Source organism: Pteronotus mesoamericanus, unplaced genomic scaffold (assembly GCF_021234165.1).
Source record: "Pteronotus mesoamericanus isolate MK-2021 breed Mesoamerican mustached bat unplaced genomic scaffold, CSHL_Meso_final scaffold_705, whole genome shotgun sequence".
Classification (NCBI taxonomy): Eukaryota; Metazoa; Chordata; class Mammalia; order Chiroptera; family Mormoopidae; genus Pteronotus; species Pteronotus mesoamericanus.
Window position 1 is genome coordinate 4,973,734 of NW_026555326.1, and position 24,983 is coordinate 4,998,716.

The 24,983-nt window shown below is 40.5% G+C and overlaps 1 protein-coding gene across 3 annotated transcripts in view; it reads right to left on the minus strand.

The window, feature by feature from the left end:
- Window positions 1-24,983, minus strand: part of SRGAP2 (SLIT-ROBO Rho GTPase activating protein 2) — a 248,467-nt gene that overhangs the window by 187,758 nt on the left and 35,726 nt on the right. The gene's annotated exons all lie outside the window — the stretch shown is intronic.

Below are 24,983 nucleotides of genomic sequence, written 5' to 3' on the forward strand. Positions count from 1 at the left end.
TCTCTTAAAAAACTCACACATGGACTTACTCAGACTCACTCTGTCTCATCTCCAGCACTGATGTAGCAGCTTGAAAGGCACCAGTGGCACACAGGGAGGAACTGAAGTGCTTAGCATCAAGGCCAGAGCTGGGGGAAAGCTTCCTCTCAGAGAGGAAGATAGGCAGAGGCCAATGTCCCTTTTCTGGACCCTCCCCCAACAGAACCACAGAGCTGGCAAGTAGGTGACATATCTGAGACTCCATCAACCTGACTAACAACTGTTTGCCCCACCCTGAAGATCCCCTGAGATTCTGTCCCACCCAACTTACCGGTCCACCCAAGTTGTTAACAGTGACTTTTCCATATGAAGACTGGTCTTGGCTCTTGCTTCATGACTTCCTAAATCCTTTCAAACAAGCAACAGCTGGACTCAGTGAGTCCCCAGACCCCATACCTCTTGTATGGACCCAGGCCTGGCACTAGCAGCAGCCAGCCTACATTCACAGCTTGGCTTTGTCTGGGAATCTCCAAGCCCAATACAAGTAGCAGCCATCTAAGATTGCTTTATAGCTCATGCAGGGTGGCCTCAGGGTAGAACACAGGTCGGGGCTGACTTGGCCTGCACCACCTAGAAAACCCCAGGATCAATGTACCCAGTGGAGAGCTACAGACCACAAAGGAGCATCACTGCCCTGCCCCTCCACAGCTGATCCTCCATGGAGGGTGAAGGTTGGTGGTCAGTGGTCACAGCCAGTCCTTGCAGCTGACTGGCCTGGGTAAATCCCTCCCATTGATGTGCCAAGAGCAATCAAGGCTCAACTACAAGAGGCAGGTGTACTCAGCCCACATGAAGAGTGCAACTTGAGTAACCAGCTTGGGTGAAAGGGTAGGTTGTGCCACTGGACCCTACAGGACACCTACTACATTAAGACACACTACCAAGACAGAGGAGTTATAGCAGTTCTACCTAATACATAGAAACAAACACAGAGAGGCTGCCAAGATGAGGAGACAAAGAAACAGGACCCAAATGAAAGAACAGATCAAAACTCCAGAAAAAGAGCTAAGCAAAATGAAGGTAAGCAATTGATCAGATGCAAAGCTCAAAACCCTGGTTATAAGGGTATTTAAGGAACTTAGTGAGAACCTCAACGGCATAAAAAGGATCCAGTCAGAAACAAAGGAGACACTAATTAAAATAAACAACAAGTTACAGGGAAACAAGAGTAGTTGGATGAAGCTGAGAATCAAATCAATAATTTAGAACAAGATGGATGCAAAGAGGCCCATGACAAGATAGATCATAATTAAAATACCCAATGTTAAAGATAAAGAGAGAATCTTAAAAGCAGCAAGAGAAAAGCAGTTAGTTACCTACAGGGGTGTTCCCATAGGACTGTCAGCTGATTTCACAAAAGAAACTTTGCAGGTTAAAAGGGACTGGCAAGAAATAATCAAACTCCTAAAAAGCAGAGACCTACAGCCAAGACTGCTCTACTCAGCAATGCTATCATTTAGAATTGAAGGGCAGAGAAGGAGCTTCCTAGACAAGAAAAAACTAAAGGAGTTCATCATCACCAAATCATTATTATATGAAATGTTAAAGGGATTTATTTAAGGAAGAAAAAAAAGATCAAAACTAGGATCAGTAAAATGGCAATAAATACATATCTATCAACAATTGAATATAAAAAACAAACTAAGCAAGCAAGAACAGAGACAGAATCATAGACACAGAGAACATTTGAGGGTTGCCAGACAGGAGGGGAGTGTCGGATAATGGGTGAAGAGGTAAGGGAATTAAGAAGTGTAAGTTGGTAGTTATAGAATAGCCACAGGGATGTAAAGTACAGTATAGGAAATGGTGTAGCCAAAGAACTTACATGCATGACCCATGGACAAGAACTATAGTGTGGGGATTGCCTGAGGGAATGGAGGGGAGTAAAGGGGGAAAAACTGGGACAAGTATAGAGCATAATCAATAAAATATAATTAAAAATAATTCTGTCGTTTTCTTTTACTATTTATGGTTTCATTTTTTACATATATATTTTAATCCATCTACAATTTACTTTTGTAGAAAGAGGAAGATAAGAATCCAATTTAAATTTTCTAAATGGCTAACTAGGTGTCTCAAAATCAGTTATCGAAAAATCCATTTCTCCTTCCCATCCCACCAATTGGAAATGCCAGTTTACTCTGTGCTTAAATTCCTGTGTATATTTAGATCTACTTCTGAATTCTCTATCCTGTTTTTCTAGACTGTTTTTAATGTGGTTATGGCAAAACAAATCTAGGGAGCAGCCTTGAGGTATCATAAGGAAAAGGAAATAGCCTTCAACAGGCCAGAGACAGTGTTCATATAAACTAGAATTAAAAATTACTCTTTGCAATGATTCCAAGTCCAATATTTCAAGGGACTTTACCCAACACCTTGACTTTTGCTTGTAAAATAGTTTATATTTTGAAATGTAAGACTTTCATTAAAAAGTAACATATGTATAGAAAAGAACACAAGTCTTAAGTATTCAACTTTAAAAATGTTCACAAAATGAATAAAACCATGCAACTGGGAACCAGATGGAGAAATAGCGCTCCAGTGCTCCAGGAGCCCATCTGTGTCCATTTCCAGGCACTACCTTCTCTCGAGGGGCACCACAGTCACATATATACACACACATATATAAATGAAGTTTGTATTTATATATAATATTACACATATAAAAATCATATATGTGAAGTATAAATTGTATAAAATGTTGTATATGTATATATGTATACATGTATATTACATGTATAATATTTATTCTATTAAGTTTAAAAATAGACAAAATGAATTTATGGTTATAGTAATCATATAATATCACTGCACTGTATAATTGATATTCACTAAGAAAGTAGATTTTAAATGCTCTCACCAAAAAAAAAAGAAAAAAGAAAAAAAAAAGAAAAAAGCTAAAGATACGAAGTGAAGAATGTGTTAATTAACTAGGTGGGGGAAAACTGTCACAATATATACCTGTACCAAATCACCATTAGGTACAGTTAAGTATCTTACAATTTTATACGTCAACTATACCTCAATAAAGCTGAAAAAAATAAAACTTTTAAAATTTTAAAATGAATCACATAATATGTACTCCTCTTTTTCTTAATTTTATGATTATGAGCTTCAGCCACACTGTTACATGTACTTCATCATATATTCTCATTGATATTTACAGTAGTATTCCACTGTGTAAATATACCAATTATAATACTTATCCATTCTACTTCTGTCATTCACTTTGGTAGTTGTTTGGGTGTTATAAATAACACATTGAGAACTTTTTTGTATATGTCTTTTAGTCACCTTGCCAACTTTAGCCTTTCTAAATCCTTTTGTTTTAGGTATGTCTCTTGTATATAGCAGAGTTGTGTTTTGCTTGAGAGCCAATCTGAACATATTTTTATTTTATTTAGGTGAATTTAGCTCATTTATATTTTTTGCATCGCTTATATATTCAGTCTCCATCCTACAATATCATATTACATTATATTTACTGTTTCTATTATGCAATAATCACTCTGTAGTCTTGGTTTTTTTTTTTTTTGCTTTTTTTTCCTATTTAGGATAGTAGGTATTTTTGTTCTAGTGATTATCTTTATACTAATACATTTTATAATGCCAATAGCCCTCTTTTTTTCCATACTTAGTCTCCTACTATTTGGTCTGTCAGCTTTTAATGAACACTTTGATTCCTACTTACTAACTTTGTGACAATCTTACCCTAGTCTCCCTTTCTTTACTAGCCTATGCCTTTTCTCCTCTCATTTTTATTTGCTTTATTTCTACATCAGAACATATGTAACTTACATACATTATTCTTCTGCTGTTATCCCTACCTTAGCTTTTGTTTTAAATCTATCTCGAAATATATTTCTTGAACACTTTGAAAATACCAATCTTTTTTTTCCTACATCGCCCACGCTACCCCTCCCACCCCCACCTCATCACTGCATTTTGTTTTAACTGAAAATTAGGTTGTTGGTATTTTTGATTCTCCATTGAATGTAATATGCCTCCCCTACCGCAGTTGTTCCTAAGATTTTCTTTTTGTATTTGTTCCTTAGTTTTACTACGATGTGGCCATGGTGTGATTTTCCTGACTTATTCTGCATGGTTCAAAGTGCTTCTTGAATCTGTAGTTTAATATATTTCATAGTTTCAGGAAATAACTCAGCATTATCTCTTTAAACATAGCTTTATTGTGGTCTCTCTGTCCTTTTTTTCTGGGCCTTCAATTACTAGTGTGTTAGGTATTTTCTATGTGTGATTCCTTATATCTCAAGTTTCCTTTATATTTTTATCCTCATGTGAAGGCATTTTTTCATTGCTTTTAGAGAGAAGGAAGAGGCAGAATGATTAATGTAAGAGAGAAGCACTGATCAGTTGCCTTTTATATGTGTCCAGACCAGGGATTAAACCTGCAACCTAGGTATGTGACTTGACCAGGAATTGAACCTCAACCTTTCAGTTATGGGACAACACTCCAACCAACTGAACCACACCAGCTAGGGCTCCTTTATAAATTTTAAAAAGTAACTTTGACCTCTGTCCTTTCTTCTGGATTTTTTTCTTCAAATATATCACTAGTTTACTAATTCTTTTTTCAACTGTATGAGACCTGTCCAATAAATTCTAACTTCTCTCGTGTTTTTTAGCTTTATAACTGTCATTTTATCCACATTTTAGTTTCCAGATCTCTGCCAAAATTATTGATTTTGTTCTTATTCTTCAACATATTTTGCAAAGTTACTTTTTAATCACACCTGGTAGCTCCATTATCTGGAGATCCCCTATAGATCTGTTTCTACTGTCTGTTATTTCTCTTAGTTTCAAATCATACTGTCATATCACCTTATATATCTGATTGGTTTTGATTGTTTAATGAGTATTTTATATGAAAAAAATTATAGAAATAATTTAAGTCATATGACAATATTACCTTTCTCCAAACAGTATTTTTTGTTGCTTCTGAGACATGGCTAAGAAAACTAACCATCCAAACAGGATTGTTAATCCAATCAGGATATGAGGCGGTGTGAGGCTGGGCCTCAACCCCTGAGAAGGCTAGTTAATTTCTAGTTCATGTTTAATCCTAAAATTCCGCTCTTCAGAGTAGCTACCCAAAGCTCAGGATATGTACTAGAGGTCATTCCCTTTGGCAAATAGTTCCAGAAGTGCTGGAAAGTTTTACCAGTGGTTTCTAGCCTTAGTTGCCTCTTCCAGAACCAGGAGATGCCCCTAGGAGAAAAGCTGTCCCAGTGTCACTCTCTTGGCCCCCATAATGTTTTACTGCTCTGCTAGCTCTCCAATTACATCAAATAGGTGTTTTGTTTTGTTTTTTATTTTGTTCTATTTGGTGGTTTTTCTATGTGGAATTACTTTGTCCATGATATTCAGAAGAATTCCAAAAAAGAAGCTTGCAAGTGGGAAATGCATAGCTGGTGAAACACCCTGTTGATATTATCAAGGATTCAGGGCTCCATCTATTATTCTTCAGTGAATTATAGCACTTTCTATCACAAAGTGGTACTGAACTTCCAATCACATCATATTCCAGGCAATAAAAAGCACAGTGGATGAAAGAAATAGGCCATGCCAACCAGCTATGTTTCCCTTTCCACATATTCTTTTAATAAAGAAGAATTTATGCCCTGGCCAGGTGGCTCAGTTAGTTGGAGCATTGTCCCATACACCAAAAGGTTGAGGAGGGTTTGATTCCTGGTCAGTGCACATACCTAGGTTGCAGGTTCGATCCCTGGTCAGGGAACGGGCAGAAGAAAACTGATCGATGTGTCTGTCTGTCTGTCTGTCTCTGTCTCTGTCTCTCTCTCTCTGTCTCTCTCTAAAAACATATCCTCAGGTGAGGACTGAAAAAACATTAAAAGTAAATAAGAATTTTGTCTTTAGGTTCTTTTTACCCTATTCATAATTAGTCACCTTCCCTTTTGTAATCAGTGTCTCTGGACAAGTCACATAACCTCTTTACATCTTAGTTCTGCCAAATGAGTGACTTGCAGTAGATGATCTCTAAGGTCTTTCAGCTCAAACACTCCTAGATTCTATTAACACACTTCTTATTATTTTTAGAACAGCAGAAAGAAGTATGAAAATTCCTCTATTTAGGAGACAAGAACGAGAGTCTGAAACTATGGAATGTCCAAGCTTTATCCTCTGGATAGCAAAACTCTCAATTTAAGTTAAAGACATATACTAAAACCTAGGTTTAAAAATAAAGTTGGGGAGAAAGAAACATTCACTTTTTATGAAAAGTAATTCTAATCTTCTGGCAGGTCTTGTTATAATGTTTTCCTAATGCCTTTAAAAAAATTACAATTAGATTTACAGTCATTTAATTTGCCCGCAACTTTCAAGAACACCCATAAGCTCTTTTTGTTCATGCCCAAGGACTATTATTTTATTATTATTTTCCTGAAACAGACCAACACTCCTTGGCTTGCATATTACCAAGTATATCAGACATTCTTTCTCTTTTCGTGTTTCTAACTATTCTTCTATGACTTGGGAGCAATCTTCTGAATCCTTCTCAAGCCCAAACCAAATCTTCAACTATTAATGAGCATTCAAAGGAATCACCTTTAAACTTCCAACTTGAATTTTTTATATTTACCTCTTTAGAGGTGGAATGTTGAGAGATTCCATATATTTGGTTAAAAGAAATATGAAAGGATTCTTTATTTTTCTCCACCCTTTCCACATTCCTCATGACCAACACCTCCCCAAAAGAGGGTATAATTTGCCTATATTATGCCAAATATTTCAGCTTTATTTTCACCATGGAAAAAGCATTAAACTCAGCTGAATTATTCATGAGACCCAAGGTAACATGATCGTTATTTTTGGCCTTTACCTTCAATACTTTCAGACTTGCAACTCATTTTAGTATTTCTGAATGGGTCTAACAAGGGAGTTTGTTATATACATCATAAATTGTTGGCATGTGTCCTGGCATGGAAATTTACCCTATATCAACATATCTATATATTTTCTAGGATGTATATATCTTCAATGTTAGGCATTTCTTACTTTTATCTATTTTTCCCATGTCCCTGAAGGTTCACCCAGATGGGATTTTCAGAGCATGTGCCAGTGCGAGATGACTAAAATAGACAAGACGGGAAAAAACGTCTGGGCTCCCGCTTAAAGATTCTCAGTCTACCTCTGAGGATCGTCATAAGACTCGTTTTACTGATGAGGGGCATGCATCACGTCACCGTGAACAATTCAGATCTCTTTTCATGGCTGTTGCAAAAGCATTTTTCTGAATCTGCACATAGAATTCAGCAGTCCGTACTCTCCCAATATTGTTATCCTTTTAACTGTCATTGAAACATGTCTCTTCTCCTGAATGTCTCCTATTCTCATTGCTATGGTTTGCCCCCAAAGAAAAGAATAGAGAAGAGAATAGCAGATAAAGCCCTCTTTTCCCCAAGACAAATCCCAAGCACCACTTCGTTCATTTTTTCCCATCAAAGCAGAATAGGTACTGCCCACCCTTGAACCAACACCTCTTACAATATTATGGTCACACTAAGTAAATCATTGCCAGCTGGCAATGAAACCAGCGTTCCCTCAACAACCTGACCTGAGCTCTAGCTCTATGCTTCTTTCAGAAAAATTATAACCAGTCTCAAAGCCTTCATTGGAGACATTAATGGAAAATTTAAGGAAATATTTCATCACCATATTTTCTTCCTAAATCATACCAGACAGCATTTCTGTTCTATTTCTTCTCACTGTAAGAGCCAGGTTAACAATACTAAACTAGACCAGGGTCTACCAGGCAACCAGATAGCAGGACAGTCTGAATGCTGAAGACGGGTGCTCTCTGGGAGGGAGTTAACACATAAACAAAACTCAGATTTCATCTCCCAGTTCACCCAGTAGAATACTAATAAGTTTTCAGAGATACAGAGCAAATTAACATCATTCTCAGCTGTCATTTTATTTTGTAGTATATACTAGCCACTTAATTTTGTCACAGCGCTATCAAGTAATACAACACATTTCTCTCATGTTTAGTGATATCTCTTTTCCAAGGCAAAAGAATCTACTCTAGAAACACTCAGAACCTTAAGACATACCTGGAACTATTAAAGAATATTAACAAGGGTTCTGGGGATTCCCATTTCCTTCTCATGACCTCTTTACTCTTTGGACGTTTGTCTATCACATGACCTTGTTTATTTTCTTTCACAACACTTACTTCAATGTATAATTAATTATCTTTATTCATTTATTTACTTATCTTTATCCCTCATGGAATGTAAGCTCCATGAGAGGAGAGATTTTGTTAGTCCTGTTCACTGTTATATCACGACCTAATAGCGCCCAGCAGTAAATGGTAACTATGTGCTAAGTGTCTATCAAAGCAGTGAGGACAGGCTGGGTTCTGCTGAAGTAGCAAACATCCACCAAATGTCGGTGGCTTAAAACTGCAGAAGCTCATTTCTGCTTATTGTGTCCAATATGAGTTAGGAGGGAGAAATCTGTCTATCACTGTATTTCAAGGACCTAGACTGACAGGCTCTAGCTGGTCACAAACTTTCACATCACCAAGGCAGGAAGAAGAGAGCACTGCATTGTCTCATAGCGGCAAGTGCTTTGACCCAGAAGTGCCACATATGGTCACATTTTGCTGGCCAAAGCAACTCACAGGGCCACACCTAACTTCAAAGGGAAGGAGAGAAGGAGATATGGGTGAGTACTGGAAGCCTATGCAGAATTAAATAGCAAATCTAGACTCATGTCGTTATATGGGGTTTCATTGGGTCCATTCCTCTGTGCCTGGGCAAGGCTGCATATACAAGAAGGTAACAGACTGCACAAGGCGTACTAAAGAAATCAGACTAACAGCAGACATCACATACATCACACCAGAAAGCTTCCCAAAATCAATGATATTACCAGAAAAGCCTTTACAAAACAGAAAATGCATTTTAATGACCCAATCAAGATGAAACACCCCTATTCACTACAGTGCTTACCTTAGGATCTAAGTGATTAAGGTGCACTGGGTGCTCGTGCTCTTCATAACTGAAACCTTCTTGGGGTCTGATAACCAACTATAGGAAAATGTGTGGCAATCTGATGTCATGTTTTCAGATTACAAAAAACCCCACCGAAATACTGAAATCCCATTCATGCTGCTGCTGCTGCTGCTTTTTTTTTTTTTTTTTTTAACCCAAGTAACACATGTGAACAAAAGCGCAAACTGGCAGCAGTATTTAGGTCCACTAAGACACATTCCCATTAATTACCATGGAAGGCCCGTACAATGTTCTGACCTGTGTACAGAAGTTTCTCTGGACCCTATCTCTTGGTATTTCCTGCTGATATAGAGCGTGATTTCATTCCTGCTAGACGGGCCTTTTTTTTTTTTTCCCTAAATCTCCACCAGTCAGTCTCTTACAGTGAGATAACCTCCAGTCACAATTCTTCCTCCAAATGAATTCCCAAGTTGCCATGGTAACTAACACCTTCCTCCAAACTGTCAATATGTTTCCCAATCTTAAAGGCAGCCGTCTTGATTTACAACCAGAAGTACCACTCTCCTTGAGCAAGAAAAAGCACTCTCCTTCTCTCCAAATGTACAAATGAGTCCCTCTAGAAGACTGCTAATAATAATAGCAGCTACCACATAATAGAGCTTACTTTGTATTCACTATCTCATTTAACCATGTTTTTAAAAACTCTGCACAGTAGAGATCATTCTCCTTATTTTGCAGATTAAAATAATTATAAATCAGAGGTTATATAACTTGGCCAAAGGGCAGACCCAGGATTTGAACAAAAAATTCTCTGACCATACTGTCTCTGAAGCATCCTTCCTGGGTACAGCCCTTTCTCTAGCTTTTACCTGCCTTGTTCTTTCCACCTATCCCTGCTCATTTTTCCAACAGGGCTTTCTATAGTTCAAGACAATTTAAGTTGCTTTAATATTAACACAACACTACTACAAATTCAATGACATGTTAAGGTATATTAACGCTGATTAAAAATTTAGAAAGAAAAGATTGCAGTTCTTCTCTCCTGTGCTCCAAGACCTTTAGTTGGGATAAAGGTACAAGATGTTAAGGCACCCACAATGTGACCAGATGCCAGGAAATGTCCATAGGAGTAGAACTGTAGCCAAGTCTCCTGGATTTGCTTCCTTTGGCCCCTTAGAAAGCCCCTCCTCCTATGTGATCCACATCCTTACTATTCTCCCCTAAGCACACATCCAGGGACACACAAAGCAAGCACTGTACTTACTTCTTAGCTGATCCATTCCCTCCCCTGTGCCCAACACACTGGCAGACTATGTTAGCCTTGTAAATAAGAGTGTTCGGAACCCTTACCATCCCACAGTTAGTTATTTTTCCAGTCTGCCTTTTTTAAACCACTTACCTGGCAGAAACTGTTATTCCCCTGGCCAGCAACTGTTTGTAAAACTGGTCTGCCTCCCTATTTTTATACCAAAGATACTGATTCTTTAGTACAAAGGGGAGTATTCTAAGTAAGACAATTAGCAAGTCACCTAGACTTTCCACCCACTCCACAGATACACACAAACAAGAGAATTAACTCAATTTGTTGTCTAAAATAAACAGGATGCTCTACCCACCACAGAGCCCCAGAGGTTGGTACAGAATAACTCATTCCAGGAGTAGTGGCTACAATAGCCCAGTTCCTTATTTTAGAAAGCTATGGGCTAACATTCAAAAGATGCACCTCCCCCACCCTATCTTCCCTTGCATACTTCTGCATATCAATCCATTAAGGATCTGAGGTGTAATTTATCTTATTCACTATTATCCTGTTAAATTGCTCTACAGCTGCTGAAGCAGTAATTGCAGTGATCAGTGATTCATCAGACTTCTTGAGCAAAGGGCCTTAAGTAGGTTTCATTATTAAAATTCTAAAGGTTTTATTATTAAAATAAACCTGAGGTAGAGCAGTGTGCCTCCACGGGGCAGTCACACTAATGATTCTTGAATTATGAAGGGATGTCAGTCCCATCATCAATGTTTCACTCACAAATACCACTAATTGGGAATTTATCAACCAATAAAACCAACCGGCATTCTAAAAATGAAGAATAATCATCTCATTTTAAGGAGCATATTCAATGCTGCGTAAATCTTTAAAAAAACTGCCTTTGTTCACTGAGGTGTTGCCTGTAATAGCAAATACTGGAAACACCTCAAGTGTCTATTTGTAAGGGACTGGTTCACTAAACTAGGAGGCAGCTGGCCATATAGTGGAATACTATGCAGCTCTGATAAAAGAATGAGGAAGCTCTCCCTGTACCAACATGGAAAGATCCTCAGGACATACTGTTAAAGACAAAAAGCAAGTTACAGAACAGGTTATATAATATGCTACCTTTTGTATAAAGGGAAGGCGATAACATACATTCATATTTGCTTGTATTTACATAAATACACTAGACAGAGTTTTAAGAGACTACTGAAGGGCAAATAGTAAGGGGCAGGGGGTCTCTGAGATGGACCAAAACTGGAATATATATATATATATTTCAAAATAATTTTTCATGTTTTAAAATAACCTTCACTACCTACTTCATTTGGTGGTGGGGGTTGGGGGACTCTATTTCATCCATTTCTGATCAGGCTTTAGGCTTCCTACCTTGGCCTGCTAGAAGTCACTAACCACAGAACAATAATTTAGGTCAGAAAAGTGGTAAGATTCCCTGACCATCCCTTTAAGGAAGGAAAAACTGATAAAACATGAGGTTGCATAAAATTTGAACATTATACTTAAGACTAGGTTAACTCAGCCTTCAGAAAATGTATAAATAGTAGAAAAGCGAGGTGTGAGACTCAACTAAAAATGGCCAGGAGGGTTTGGAGAACAGGGGAGGCACTGGCCCTCCTTCTCTTCTCCCCTTCTCAATTTTGATTTTATTACTGGGTTTTCATAAAGGACTTTTGTGAAGAGGGGAGATATTTACATCCATGTCTATGATTACAACTATCTTAAGGCCACTTTCAACACAGTGCTTTTTCATAAATTGCTTCTGTGTTTCCCCTTCCCTAGAAAAGAAAAAAGAGAAGGAGAGGAACACATTGGGGGTCTATCTAGCTTTGTAGGTTTGGAGAATTGGCACCAAGATGAATAAAATTAAGCCAACTGTCTGGCCCTAATGTCAGAGAGTCCTTGCTCCAACAAAATCCAGGGGCAACTATGACCTTCCCCCCAATCCACACTCTCAACCAGATGAATGCAGACACGAACCAAATAAAGAGTTCAAAGGCAACAAATCTTCCAGTGTTAGCCGGGGGTCTGCGAAGGAAGAGCTCCCAGAGCCGTCCCAGTCACCCCACTTAAGTGACTAAGAGGTTGACATCCAGAAGAGTGGGTAAGGCGAGGCTCATCGGAACCCACCAGTCTCCAAACTACACACATTTTGTAGTCATGAGACCACTGGACTGATTCATACAAAGTGTCCAGACAGTTAGTGTAGCTTTGCTTCCTGCCTGGATCCAAATCTATATAGAAAATAAGTGCCATATGAGATTTATCCCTACCCTCCTCTTCTTGGGACGGTCTGTATTAGCTGAGGACTTCAAAGTTTCTGTTACTGCCAGTCCAGACTCATGCTCTAAATTTCAGACTTATCTTTAAGCTGCCTTTTAGACATCTCTACCTGGATTTCCAGGGTGTCCCATGTTCAAAGACACCTCTATCTGGATGTCCTGAGTGTCCCAAATCCAAAAATGTGTCTGCCCAGATGTCCTGGGTATCCCAAGCCCAAAGGTGTCCCAAATTCTTATCCCTAGCAACATACGCTTCTCCTGTTTTATTTTGCCTGTCTCGATAAATGGCTTTGCCATGCACCAAGATACCAAAACAAAAAACCTGCAGGTCATTCCATACCTCTTCTCCTGCCGTGGCCCTACTTCTAGCCACCTAGTCAACAGTAAGCTGTACTGATTTTTTACCTCCTAAATCTCTTTCAAAGCCTTGTTTCCTCTTCATTTTCCCTGTCACTGCCTTATTCAGTCATTTCATACTCATTCAACAATATTTGGTGAGTCTAGATCTAGCTAGTTGCTTCCCCTGCCTTCTGATGCTCAACGTCCAGTTATTTCTTATCTGAACTATTGAGATACGCTATTGTCTCCTACCATTCATTCACTACATAGCACCCAGACTGTCTTCTCAAAACTTAAATAGATCATTTAATTCAGAGGTCAGGAAACTTTTTCTGTAAAGGGTCAGCTAACAAATATTTAAGGCTTCTAAGCCATATGTTCCCTGTCGCAAATACTCAACTCTGCTCTTATGATGTAAAACAACCATATGCAATATACAAATCAATGGGCGTGACTGTGTTCCAATAGGCTTTATCTACAAAAACAGGCAGCAGGTCAGATTTGACCAATGGGCCACAGGTGCCAACCCCTGATTTCATTAATTGAAGTGCTTCTCACTCCGGTGGAATTAATCCGAGTTGCTTCCCATGGTCTGAAAGGCCCTGCAACCTCATCGCAATAACACCTGCCCCTCCACGCTTCAGCCACCCTGACTCTCACGGTACATTCCCATTCTAGGGTTCCTGCACTTGCTGTTTTCCTCTTCAGGACCACTGTGTCCCACATCTTCCACTAGCTGCCATGTCATCTCCTCAGAGAGGCCTTTGCTAGCTACACCAATAGGTCAGCACCTGTTCTATTCATTTTCTTCAAATTATTTGTCACCATCTGGAAAATATTATTTGTTGCATGTATACTGGTTGTCTACACAACCATACCACCACCAGAATGTAAGCTCCCTGAGGGCAGAGGCTGTCTGATTTGTCTGCTCCTGGGTGCCCAGCACCTAGAACTGTGCCTAGCACTAAGGAGGGCCTCATAGACATCTGTCGTCTGAACTGTTATTGCCTACAGTCTCACCCCCCTCTAAATCACTGGTATCCTCAACGCCACTAGTAACCTTTCAAAAATACATACTGGATCATGTCACTACCCTGCTTAAAATAATTCCATAGCTCCCCACTGGCTTTAGGATACAAATGCAAATTATGTGGCAAGGCAACTATATCCCTTATCACACCTTCTGAGGCTCTCCCATTAGAGTGTAAGCTCTAGGTGGCAAGGGCCATATCTCATTCATCTTTTTATCTCAGGTGCAAAGCAGAGTGCCAGAAACATTGTAGGTGCTCCGTAAATGTAGAACAAAATCAAGCAATCCACAGGTGTACAACAATGAGCGTAATGCTAAATTAGAATGTGATAATTCCAATAATACCAAATGCAGAACCAATGAAGCAAGATTTCATACAAGACTCTTCCTTTCCTTTCTTTGTAAGCAACCTGGGCGAGGCTATGCTTAAAACTCTGAATCTAGCTTTAGATTTTGTCATCTAGATTCCACCTGGCAGGCCGCCACTCACTACTTTCTCGAAGAATGGTGGGAGGAGGCAAGGAAAGGAGGAAAGGGAATCTATCTACACTGTCTCAGGTCAGCAGCTCTGGGAAAAGGGTTAGGAAAGAAGACATAACACAGGCTAAAATGCAAAGTAGGGATTCTCCATGAATTCCAAATGTCCACATTTCTCTCTGTCATCTATTAGCAAAGAAAACCCAAAGCTGGCTGTTTTGCTGTATAAAAATAACCGAAGACATGCAGGGAATTTCTGGAGAATTGCCTTACCAATAGAATGGAAATTGTTACTTCCAGAAGAATTTCCATTAGCCCTTTGAAATCCTTCAGCATTCATTAAGGCCAAGGAGTTTTCACCTAATCCAGCCTGATGGGTGGGAGAATGGAGTATTTCTAGGGAATACACACTCCCAAATCATTCAACTAGAAAGAAGGGAGGGAATTTATTACTCAGAATCAAAGGGAAATGTAAGCAGGCCAACCCAAAATGTTATTACTCCCTTTCTCAGGTGGGTGACTGAGTTCCAGAGCCATTCTGTTCCCTTCACATGGCCTCCTTACTTAGCATCTAAAAGCTTTGGGTCTTAGGCGCAGCCAGCTAAGTTCTCATTTAATGTAATAGAATCTGCTTCAGCAAAGCTTAGGCTGAGCCATCTCTAGATTCCAGAAATGATAGGCTATAAATTACTGGGTCTCCCATTTGTTATAATAAAGTGCAAGTTAGTGCAGTCCTGCATGACCACTCTACATGCCACTCTGAGCTGCCTGGAGTAAATTCGACCGAAGGAGCAAGCACAAAGCAGTGCTAGATCTGGGATTACTTCATTTTGAAACTAGGTCCCTGCTACTCACCTGTGGGCCCAATGACAGAATCCAAGGAGAGCACAAGGAGGAACAGGCTTCTGGGCTTTTCATCCCTAATGTCTGCTCCTCTTCTGCATTGATTAATTCCATGTGAAGAAGTTAAGCAGCCTAACTAAAATAACTGAATAATTAAACTTCATAGACGGAATCTTCAGAGTCAAGACAGTAGTTATACAGTCAACCTTGAGAATGATTAAAAGATTTGCCTCCAAAGCAAGTACCAGCAATTCGTCACATTTGGGACAATTCACAATTCTTGTCTAAGATCTGCCAACATGGGAGCCAAGAACCAACCATTCAAAGGGTCCTGCTTCAAAGGGTCCATCTCCTCACATAGTTTCATTAAACAAAACTGTAGCCCATGACCTATCCTTAAATCACTTTGTCAATGCTACAGAGCCATACTCTGGTTTCTCTTCAGATCGTATAAATCTTTCGCCTTCTACCAATTCTACAGAGCCAGAACACCTTATTCTTTGTCAAAAAAATCAACAGGATAGCCTACTAAACATCACTCTAAAGGGCCGAAACCCAGAGATTACAAGAGAAAAGAAAGGGTGGAAAATAAGTCAGCCCTGTACAAGCTCTGCCAATCTTCCACCTCACTCCATTCCTATATTCCCTACACCCTACCCAGCCTAATCATAGGTGGGTTCATACTAACCTGATGAGACAGAACTATAGGTTCTTAAACGAAAATAGGAACTCCTGATCTGGTTCTTCAGAACTCAGGAAGCAGCAGTAAATCTTCAAAGACCAGATAAAATTTGGAGGAGGACAGGGAGAGATTCAATAAATGGAATGATGGGAACTGGTGAGACACAGGGAAATGGCAGCAGCGTCATGGTAGCCAGAGCTTGATTTGGAACCCCAAGTTTCGTTTGCGCATGGTTTACTAGGTGGTGGATCTAAGGTTCCTTATAGAACTTACTTTTTGGTCACAATTAGCTCAGGAGCTGAAAAGGAACCTGGTTTTGAAAATGGAGCCCTTATATAAGTTCAACCAAGAGGAGCTGGGGAAATTATTGGCATGAGGAAAGTGGTAAGGCCAGGCAAAGAAGAATGCATAGAATAAGGGTAAGTCACATCGAATACTGTAGTCTGACCTATTCCATAAAAAGAAACAGAAAAACAGACTTGACCTGGGGTGAACACACAATACAGAGTACAGATGATGTGTTATAGAATTGTGCACCTGAAACCTGTATAATTTTGTTAACCAGTGTCACCCCAATAAATTCAATTTTTAAAAAATTCAATTAAAAAGAAAAAGAAAAAGAAACAAAAACGACCTACCTATCGCTCCCCAAAACTCACTCTTACCCACACCTCAAGAGTCACCCACAGCACCACCAAAGGCAGCAGAATGAAAACAGAGTTCTTTCTCCCCACCAGCCCAGCTGTGAGCATCCAGACAGGCGACAGGCCTCAGCAGCTCAGAGTGCCCCTCCCTAACCACCACTCAAGTAACCAGTTGGGAAAGCATTCAGAAAACCCGCATCCTGACACACCACTGCCAAACAACTTAAACAGAAGAGAACAACCCATCTGAACAGCAATGCTGGCTGCCAGGAAAAGTTCTGTAGGGACAATGAGTAGAGGAAAAGAGTATCCCTTGGGGTCCCCTAAGAATCAGTCTCTGAGCTTCGGCACTTCCAAATGCAGAATCCATTCGCCTCCGGGGCCCATGGAGCTCCCCAGGCAGATTGTCTCCTTCCACCTCCTCAAAGATAAATGAGCAGGTGAGCTGGCCAGAAACCACTCAGGACATTACTCTTTAAAGAATCCTTCTAGGGTCAAAAAGGAATAGGTCTACAGGCTGTGCATATTCCCCACAGATGCTGGGGATGATGTCAGAATCCCTTTCCAGATGTGTTTAACACTTTGTGGTCACTTGAATTCCTGCCACTGAGAGTCAGTGCTTTGTTAATTTGACTGATCCCAACTCAGGCTGACCCCAGCTCCCTGGCTCTGGTTACCATTAACTGAGGCTGTCATCTGTACTATACCCTTCCACAGAGTCCTAAAAACAGCTCTTCACTTGCTCTTCCAAGACAAGTAATAGCGTCTGCCAAAGAAACAGGACAAAAAAAAAAAAAAAAGACAAAATAAATAGATATACTATCAAGATAGCAAAAGGAGGAAAAGCTGTGGAAAAAATACATGGGCTTGAGACTATTGCCAAGGAAGGGTTAATGTCCCTTTGCTTTTGTCTAACTGAACAGCCAATTTAAAATTGCTGCTGGAAGAAGAAAAGTAAAAGGAAAGAAGCAGGCCCAAATCTCAAAGTATAACTTTCAGCATAGAGAACAAGAATTGGTGAGAATTCCATTTCCTGGTTATTGACCCACAGGCTGAAGGGCTGTCTCTTCCTCTAAGGATCAGGGCTTCCTGCATTTGATGGCAGAATCGAAGTCAGAACCCAGCACAGTCCCCAACAGTCCAAAACATCAGAGTGAGTTTTCCTGACATTGCAATTGCTGCTCTAGCTCCTTGGTAAGAAAATGTATCCTAACCGAAGGCAAAAGCCCCTCTCACCTCCCTAGTTACGTGAGCGTGACTCCTCAGGGTCTACCTTGTCCAGATCAAGGACTCCCTTGGGTGACTGTGACCCAGATCTAAAAAATCACACAAGCCCCAGAAAGCTAAAAGGTACCCTCACAAAATCTAAAGATGTCAAAGAGAGAATTGAGTGGTGCTCAGAAACTCCACTAGCCTAGCCTGAAAAGAAATAATCTACAGATAGAGTAACTCCTGGTTCCTAATTCTTGGTCTCAGTGTTTTGCTGTGTGTCTTAGGACATAGCCCTATACTTTCTGGTCTTTGTTATTTTGTCCACTTAATGTAAGAAAACAAAACTAAAATAAATTTCATAAAAAACAAAAATAATGCTCCCTGAGTAGTATGGCTACTGTATTCAGGATACGAAACTTCCCTCGACCCCAAAATAGTTATCTGGAAATCAGCATTGCCAGAGTACATTTCACACCTAAAATTGGAAGTATGTTGAAATAAATTAAGAAAGGCTAGAGGCTCTGCTTAACTAAAACTAGATGAAGCAAAAACATGGGCTTTCATCGTGATTGGTACTGTCAAAGAGGCAACAGGGAATGGAATTACACATGACACATTCTTCGTGTGTGATCAAAGTGCCTTCAAAACTCAGACTGGGGCATCTTATAGCACAAAACAGATGGCAATAAATTAATAAATTTAAGTCTTTTTTTTTTTTCCTGCCATCCCAATTACAGCTCGGTCAGTTCACAAACATGTTCCAGTGATGCTAGAGGAGCTTTTCTCTCTTTTCAAATCCTCTCTCACTTCACCCTGCTCAACAAAGACCACACGCACTTAGAAGGAGGATGGAGGCAGGCCAGCTTCAGGACACATGTTGCATGGGAGGATCTGACTGTCCCAAAGAGAGCACTCTACACCCCTCTGACAAACCCACAATAGACTGGCTAGACACAAACGCCTGAAATAAGGAAGTCCATCAAGAAAATGAACAGTTGGCAAGATCAAGGCTTCTGGCCTAGAGGGCCTGCAGCTGGTCTGGCCATTCATCAAAAACTGTGAATTTAAATGAAAGACACATTCTGAGTGTGACATGTAATAAAACAACTGGAGCGGCAAAGAGTCTTGATTTTTGCTTCCTTTTCGCCCTATACATCTCCTGCCAATGGAAGAATGAGTGTGTCTGTTGTGCTCTTGGCACATCTGGGGTAGTTCCCATTCACACTGGTCAATCTTTGGGATTTTCCACTTATTACAGGGCCATCATCCATCTACACTAACCCAGAATGTCCTTACAGAGAAAAACTGTCAAATCTGAAAGCCTGTGAACCTCTCAGACAGAGGAGACTTGATGCAGCAAAGACTATGGAGTCAGCTGTCAGAGGCCTAATTTCAAGTTGACCCTAAACAACTCCGTGACTCTGGGTAATTCACCTACTTTTTCTAGACTCTTTTTTTTTTTTTTTCACATCCGAAAGAGGGAAGTGGACCTAATGGTCTCCCAGATCCTTATCAATCTTCACACCATCTGATTTTGTGACTACAAAGTGATACTAAAGAGGCAAAAACTGAGGCTTCAACACAACAGGAGGCAGACAGAATTATGCCAAGAACAACTCTATTCCCCACAGACAGAAACAATCTGACCATGTCTTCCCCACACCAACCATCAGAGACATATGTGCCACTGGTCCAAGAGGCCCCCTCTACAGAGGACATTCGCTGAGTGATTCAGTAACAGGCTGATCCACTCATTCCACCAAGAAATACTTACTGAGCACCTTCCAGGCCTTAAAGATACAGCAGTAAACAAAATAGCAAAACCACTTCCCTCATGAAGTTTATATTCAAATGAGGGAAGAGGAAAAACTCAGACATTAATCAAATAGGACTTGCAAGGTGGGGGTCCATTTTATAGGGAGTAGTCAGGAAGAACCTGCTGATGGGGTGACTTCTGAGCAGAGATTTGAGGCAGCGAGCCATGCCGACACTTGGGGAAGAAAGCTCCAGGCAGAGGGAAAAGTAGGGTCCTAAGATGGGACCGTGCCTGGTATACCTGGCTTGTTAAAGGAAACACATGAGCCAATGTTGATGAAGAGGAGTGAAAAGGGGTGGGTTGCAGAAGGCAAGGTCAGACAGGTAGGATAGGCCCGATCACATAGGGACTGGGAAACCGCTGGTGAATCTGAACAGAGAAGCAACATGAGCTGAATTCCATTTTAGAAAGATGGCTCTAGCTGTTGTGTTGAGAGTAGACTGAAGGAGGCAAGAGTAGAAGCACGGAGACCAGTTAGGAGGCTGCTGAGACAATCCAGGTAAGACGAGATGGCAGCTAGACCCAGGGAGCACCAGCGGGGAATGATGAAGGACAGTCAGAGTCTGGGACATACTCAGATATAGTCAACAGGACACTGGGAGACAGGATCTTGGAAACTTTTAGAACTCTTGAACAGAATTTAATGACGCTAAATGACACCAAATTCCAACATTCACTGTGAGATCTTAGGATTTAAGGACTTGTTCATTTATGTCATCCAGGGTCCAACTCAGTACCTGACACATAATGGTTATATGGAAAATGTTAAATGAGCGAACATGGAACTGAATGTATCTTGAAGCTCGAAGACCTACAATCGGACAGGTCACCAGGAGACAAAAGGTATTTGGTACTAGACACATCTACTCACAAAGAACCCCCCTCCCCTGGGTGAATCTATCTCTTTTTGTAAAAAAGTTCCCCTCTGTAACTCACTTCTTAGTGGTGAGTAGTGAAGATGACCAAAAACTTCACATAATATAGCCTAGAATCTGAATAATTTGTCTATTTCTCTAAGAGGCCATATGCAATTACCAAACCTTATACCACCTCAGCACCTCCCATCTAAAATATAGGGAGAAACATTTCATTAAAAAGTTCCTGTTTTAATAAACATGGAGTCATGAGGGTAACTAGAAAGGTATGATAATGAATAATAATGTTATTTCAAAACAAGCCAAATCCGCACTGAGGACAAGCCAATGGACTATCCTTGAATGTGCTCCCCTTCCTCTGTAAAGCTAAGGACAGAAATTTCTAGTTTGTTTGTTTTTTGGTTCAATAGCACTGCTCTGAAAAAAGCGGCAATTCCCAACTACAGAAGCTTCCTGGTCAAGGTGACCGTTGAGGCTCCTAAGGTTTTTACCCCCCAGAGACTGACAATGTGCAAAATATAGGAGCAGAAAATTCAGCATCAAGAGAGAAATAATGACAAAGGTGTGTTTTAAACCACATTCTAGCAGCAGTTTTCTCAGTTAAGTCATTGATCAACTTGAAGGGCTAAATTAAAACCCAACATTAATCAGGCAGTAGATATGAAAAACATCTTATTTACCAAAATAGAAAAGGAAAAAGAAAAATAAGACATGCAAAGTTGTTGAGACCAAGTTCCTCTGTAAAGAAAGCTGCAACATTTGGGAGACTGAGTCCTAGAATGATTTGTCAGCTGAGTTGGAAATCATTTGATGTGACCTTGGACTAATTATTTAACTTCTATGCCTCTGTCCCCCATCTGTGCCTGAGTCTCCCACTTGCTGTAAAGGAGAACAAATGACTTCAGCTGCCTCCTGTCTTAACAGGGATGTTATGAAGCTGAGATCATGTCTCTCGAAGCTCCAGGGGTTTCCTGGAGAGGACACTTCACAAACACAGGGCAATGCTGTTAGTAAGATAATTAAGGGGTCAAACTGCTCTTAGAAACACCCCCACTTACAGAAGCTCCCAGCATCACGACTACAGAGTTGGGCAACCAAAATACCACATAAAACACCAAACTTAGGATTGGGGCCAGCCTCCTTGCAGATAATGTCAGGAGCCCTACATGTGACTCAGCCTCACATATATAATAACTATATTCAGGTGTTTAATAAACATTTAGTGATGCTTTTAAATCACCAGTATCTTTACTGATGTGACCACATGGTTGTCTATTAGGAGAGCGTGTGCAAGTATGAAGTAGTAGAAGGCCCATGATCATGAACCCCTGAGCAAGCCCTGAACCTCAATTTCAACCTCTATGTTATGGGGTGGACAATAATGAGGATTAAATGAAGTGACATGTGAAATGCTGCTGGCCCAGTCCTGGGCTCATAGGAAGAAAACAAATGGTAAAGCCCTCCTCCCTCTGGGGGAGGAGGGGGGCTCTGCTGAATAAACAGCAAGTGCTGTTAACCCTTTAATCACAGATTTAGAGGAAAATGAAACAGGAAAGAGTCCACCCATAAATATCTTATCTGCCTTTTTTCTCCAGTAGACCCTCCATTGGAGCAGTGTAAACAAACTGGACTTTAATTACAGCCATAACGTGGGATGCCCCATATAAGCCAGGCTCATAAATTCCAGACAATTGGGAGGACACTGGCTTTAATGGACTGTCCTATACCTGGCCTACTCAATGACAGAAGCAGACCCAGGCCTTTGTCCCAGCTTCCCAAAGAAATCCATTACCAGGCACACGTGGCTCCAGCGGGATGTCGGGTCATGGCTTTATATTCCGGCGATTGTGGTCTAAGAATAGAACTCCCAAGCACAGGGCAAATGGACTGACAAGGATTGTGTTCATCTACTTTCCAAGTTACCATCTGAGGACTATTTAAAACACAAGGCCAGCTATCCCCCCTCTGAATGAGAGACCAAGAAGGGGAAACGGGAAGGGTGTGTTTTTAATATAATTCTACAACTTGTAAATATAGTGCACTTTTACAAGCCCCAGTTGGGGTCCCAGGATCCATCCTCACACACTCAGATATCTCACTTGGCTCCCTTTTAACCAGTGAGTAAAGAATGTCAAGTTCATTTCACAAGTTGAAAAGAGGGAAGCATAGAGGGACAGATTTGTACACTGCTAAATCCATTGCTAATAATAGAAATGACTAAAGCTGTGTGCTTCCACATGCTGGCCCTTCCTAGGCGTTTCACCTTCCCTCACTGCAATCTTACAACCTTCCCACAAGGCAGCCAGTTATTTTGTTCACATTTTACAATGAGAACACTCAGGTTTTAGGAGATTAGGGAACTGACTCAAAAATGATGCAGCTTAGACAGGGTACAGCCTGCATCTAAACCCAGGTCTCTTATGCTACAGCTTGCTGTTTGGGGTTTGTTTGTGTGTGGTTACACCATACTGCCCCTCTTGGGTTTCTCTCTGCTAACTCAAAAAAACCCAAGAAACTATAATTCACAATCACATTCTACACATTACATCTCGTGCCTTATTACTGATGTCATAAGTTTGGTGAACAAAGAGAATTAAGTAGTCCAAGGCCAATAGCAGTGTTTTTAGGGATAGAAATCAGACCATAATTCCTATTAGCTAGTCAAAACAGATAAATTCCACATCAAAAGAACCTTTGCAAAAGACCAGAAGATCTTCGGCCTCTGATAAGACCCAACTTATCATTTCTCTTTTCCTGACACCCTTTACTTCAGCAGGCTTAACATATTCTGGATACACAGAGAAGACTGATCCAATACCTTGCCATCACTAAACCAAAAGCCAAGCTCTTTGGTATTGTATCAATATGAAGATTTTATTTTGTAAAGCCATTTTCCCTGCTGCAGCTTCCCTGCTACATACCTCGTGTCAAACTCTGAATTACTCAGAGCACATCCGAAGTGACAAATCCAGGCCTTCCCCTATTCAACAGAACTGACCACAGTTTGTCTAATCAGACGGCAAGATCAATTCTCGAGCCCTCTTGCTTTCAAGGTTCTTACAGGAAGTTACCTTCATTGGGATCTTTGGTGTCACATAAATTATCAACAGTGGTTGGGTAGGGGGTGTGGGGGATTGCACAAAAGAATTCCACAGCAAATATAAGCCAGCAAAAGTAAATTTGATACAGTCAAAACCAAGTTGGGCATGTTCTCGTAATTCTTTGAAAATGACTTTACCTGAAGGCTGTGTGACTCATTAAACTCAGCACTCAGATGGTAAGGTCTACAGGATCTACAGGGGCTCTTGGCAGTAACTTGTATGCTTTTCCAAGTCAGGTCTCCAGGCCCTAGTTTTGACATGGTTACCACTTCCATGGAGAAAATGACAAAAATTGTTTTCTCTCCCTTCCTCCTTCTATCAGATGAAGACAACTCCCTGGTAACTGTCTTACTTAAGGAGGCTAACTTGCAGCAGTGATGCAGTGTGACAAGTGGACAAGATGGGGAGCTCATAGTCAAAGCACACTGTTACTATGAACAGGAACATGCTTTTACCCAGGTTAACAGCTGTCTACAGCCAATATTTCCCCTACTTGCATTTCACACAAACCTTAATCAAATAAGGAGAGAGCTGAAAGAAGGCTCTGGGGTTCCTACACACCATTCCTAAGGAAAATTTTCCTGTCTTCTAAGATGGCTACCTTGGCTATATCTTTTGAGGTAGCTGAATGGATCTGGTGCTCTGAGTAAGAAAGAAAAAAAGGAAATGAGATTTTTTTTTTTCCCCAGTTAGAGAAATAAGGAAGTAGAATGGTTGATATACAGGCCTGATCCCTTTCAGAGTCTGCCTGGATGTAATGCCATAATTTCAGGCCCTCCTTTAAGAAATTCCTATCATACCAGGTGCTAATTAAACCATGCCCTGTATTCCTTTCCTTTTTTTTTTTATTGTATTTTTTCCCATCACCATTTAGTCCCCTTATAACCCTCTCCCCCAACAATCACCGCACTGCTGTCCACGTCCATGAGTCCTTTTTCTTCAATCCCTCATCCCCCAAACTCCCCCCAACCAGCAGTCATCCTGTTCCCCATCTATGAGTCTGTCCCCATCCTCCTTGTTAGTTCTGTTTGTTCATTAGATTCCACGTATCAGTGAAATCAGATGAGGAAGGCATGCCCTTTAAAATGCTGACTTGTAGTTGTCAATATTAGATAACATTGGTGGGGGTTAAACATAAATATATATATCGCCTTACTGTATCCAGTCTAAGTAAGTTCATAGTAAAGCTCATTCAGTGACAACGACATTGACAATGCCATCGCCATATCACCATCCTAATCCTATGGGAAAATTCTACCTGAAAAATACTTCCCCCTATCCATCACACCATCAGAGAGGAAAGCTGGGTGACTGGTCCAACTTCCAGACACTGATACATACATTTCAATCAATCAGAAGTCACTGAGCCACTAG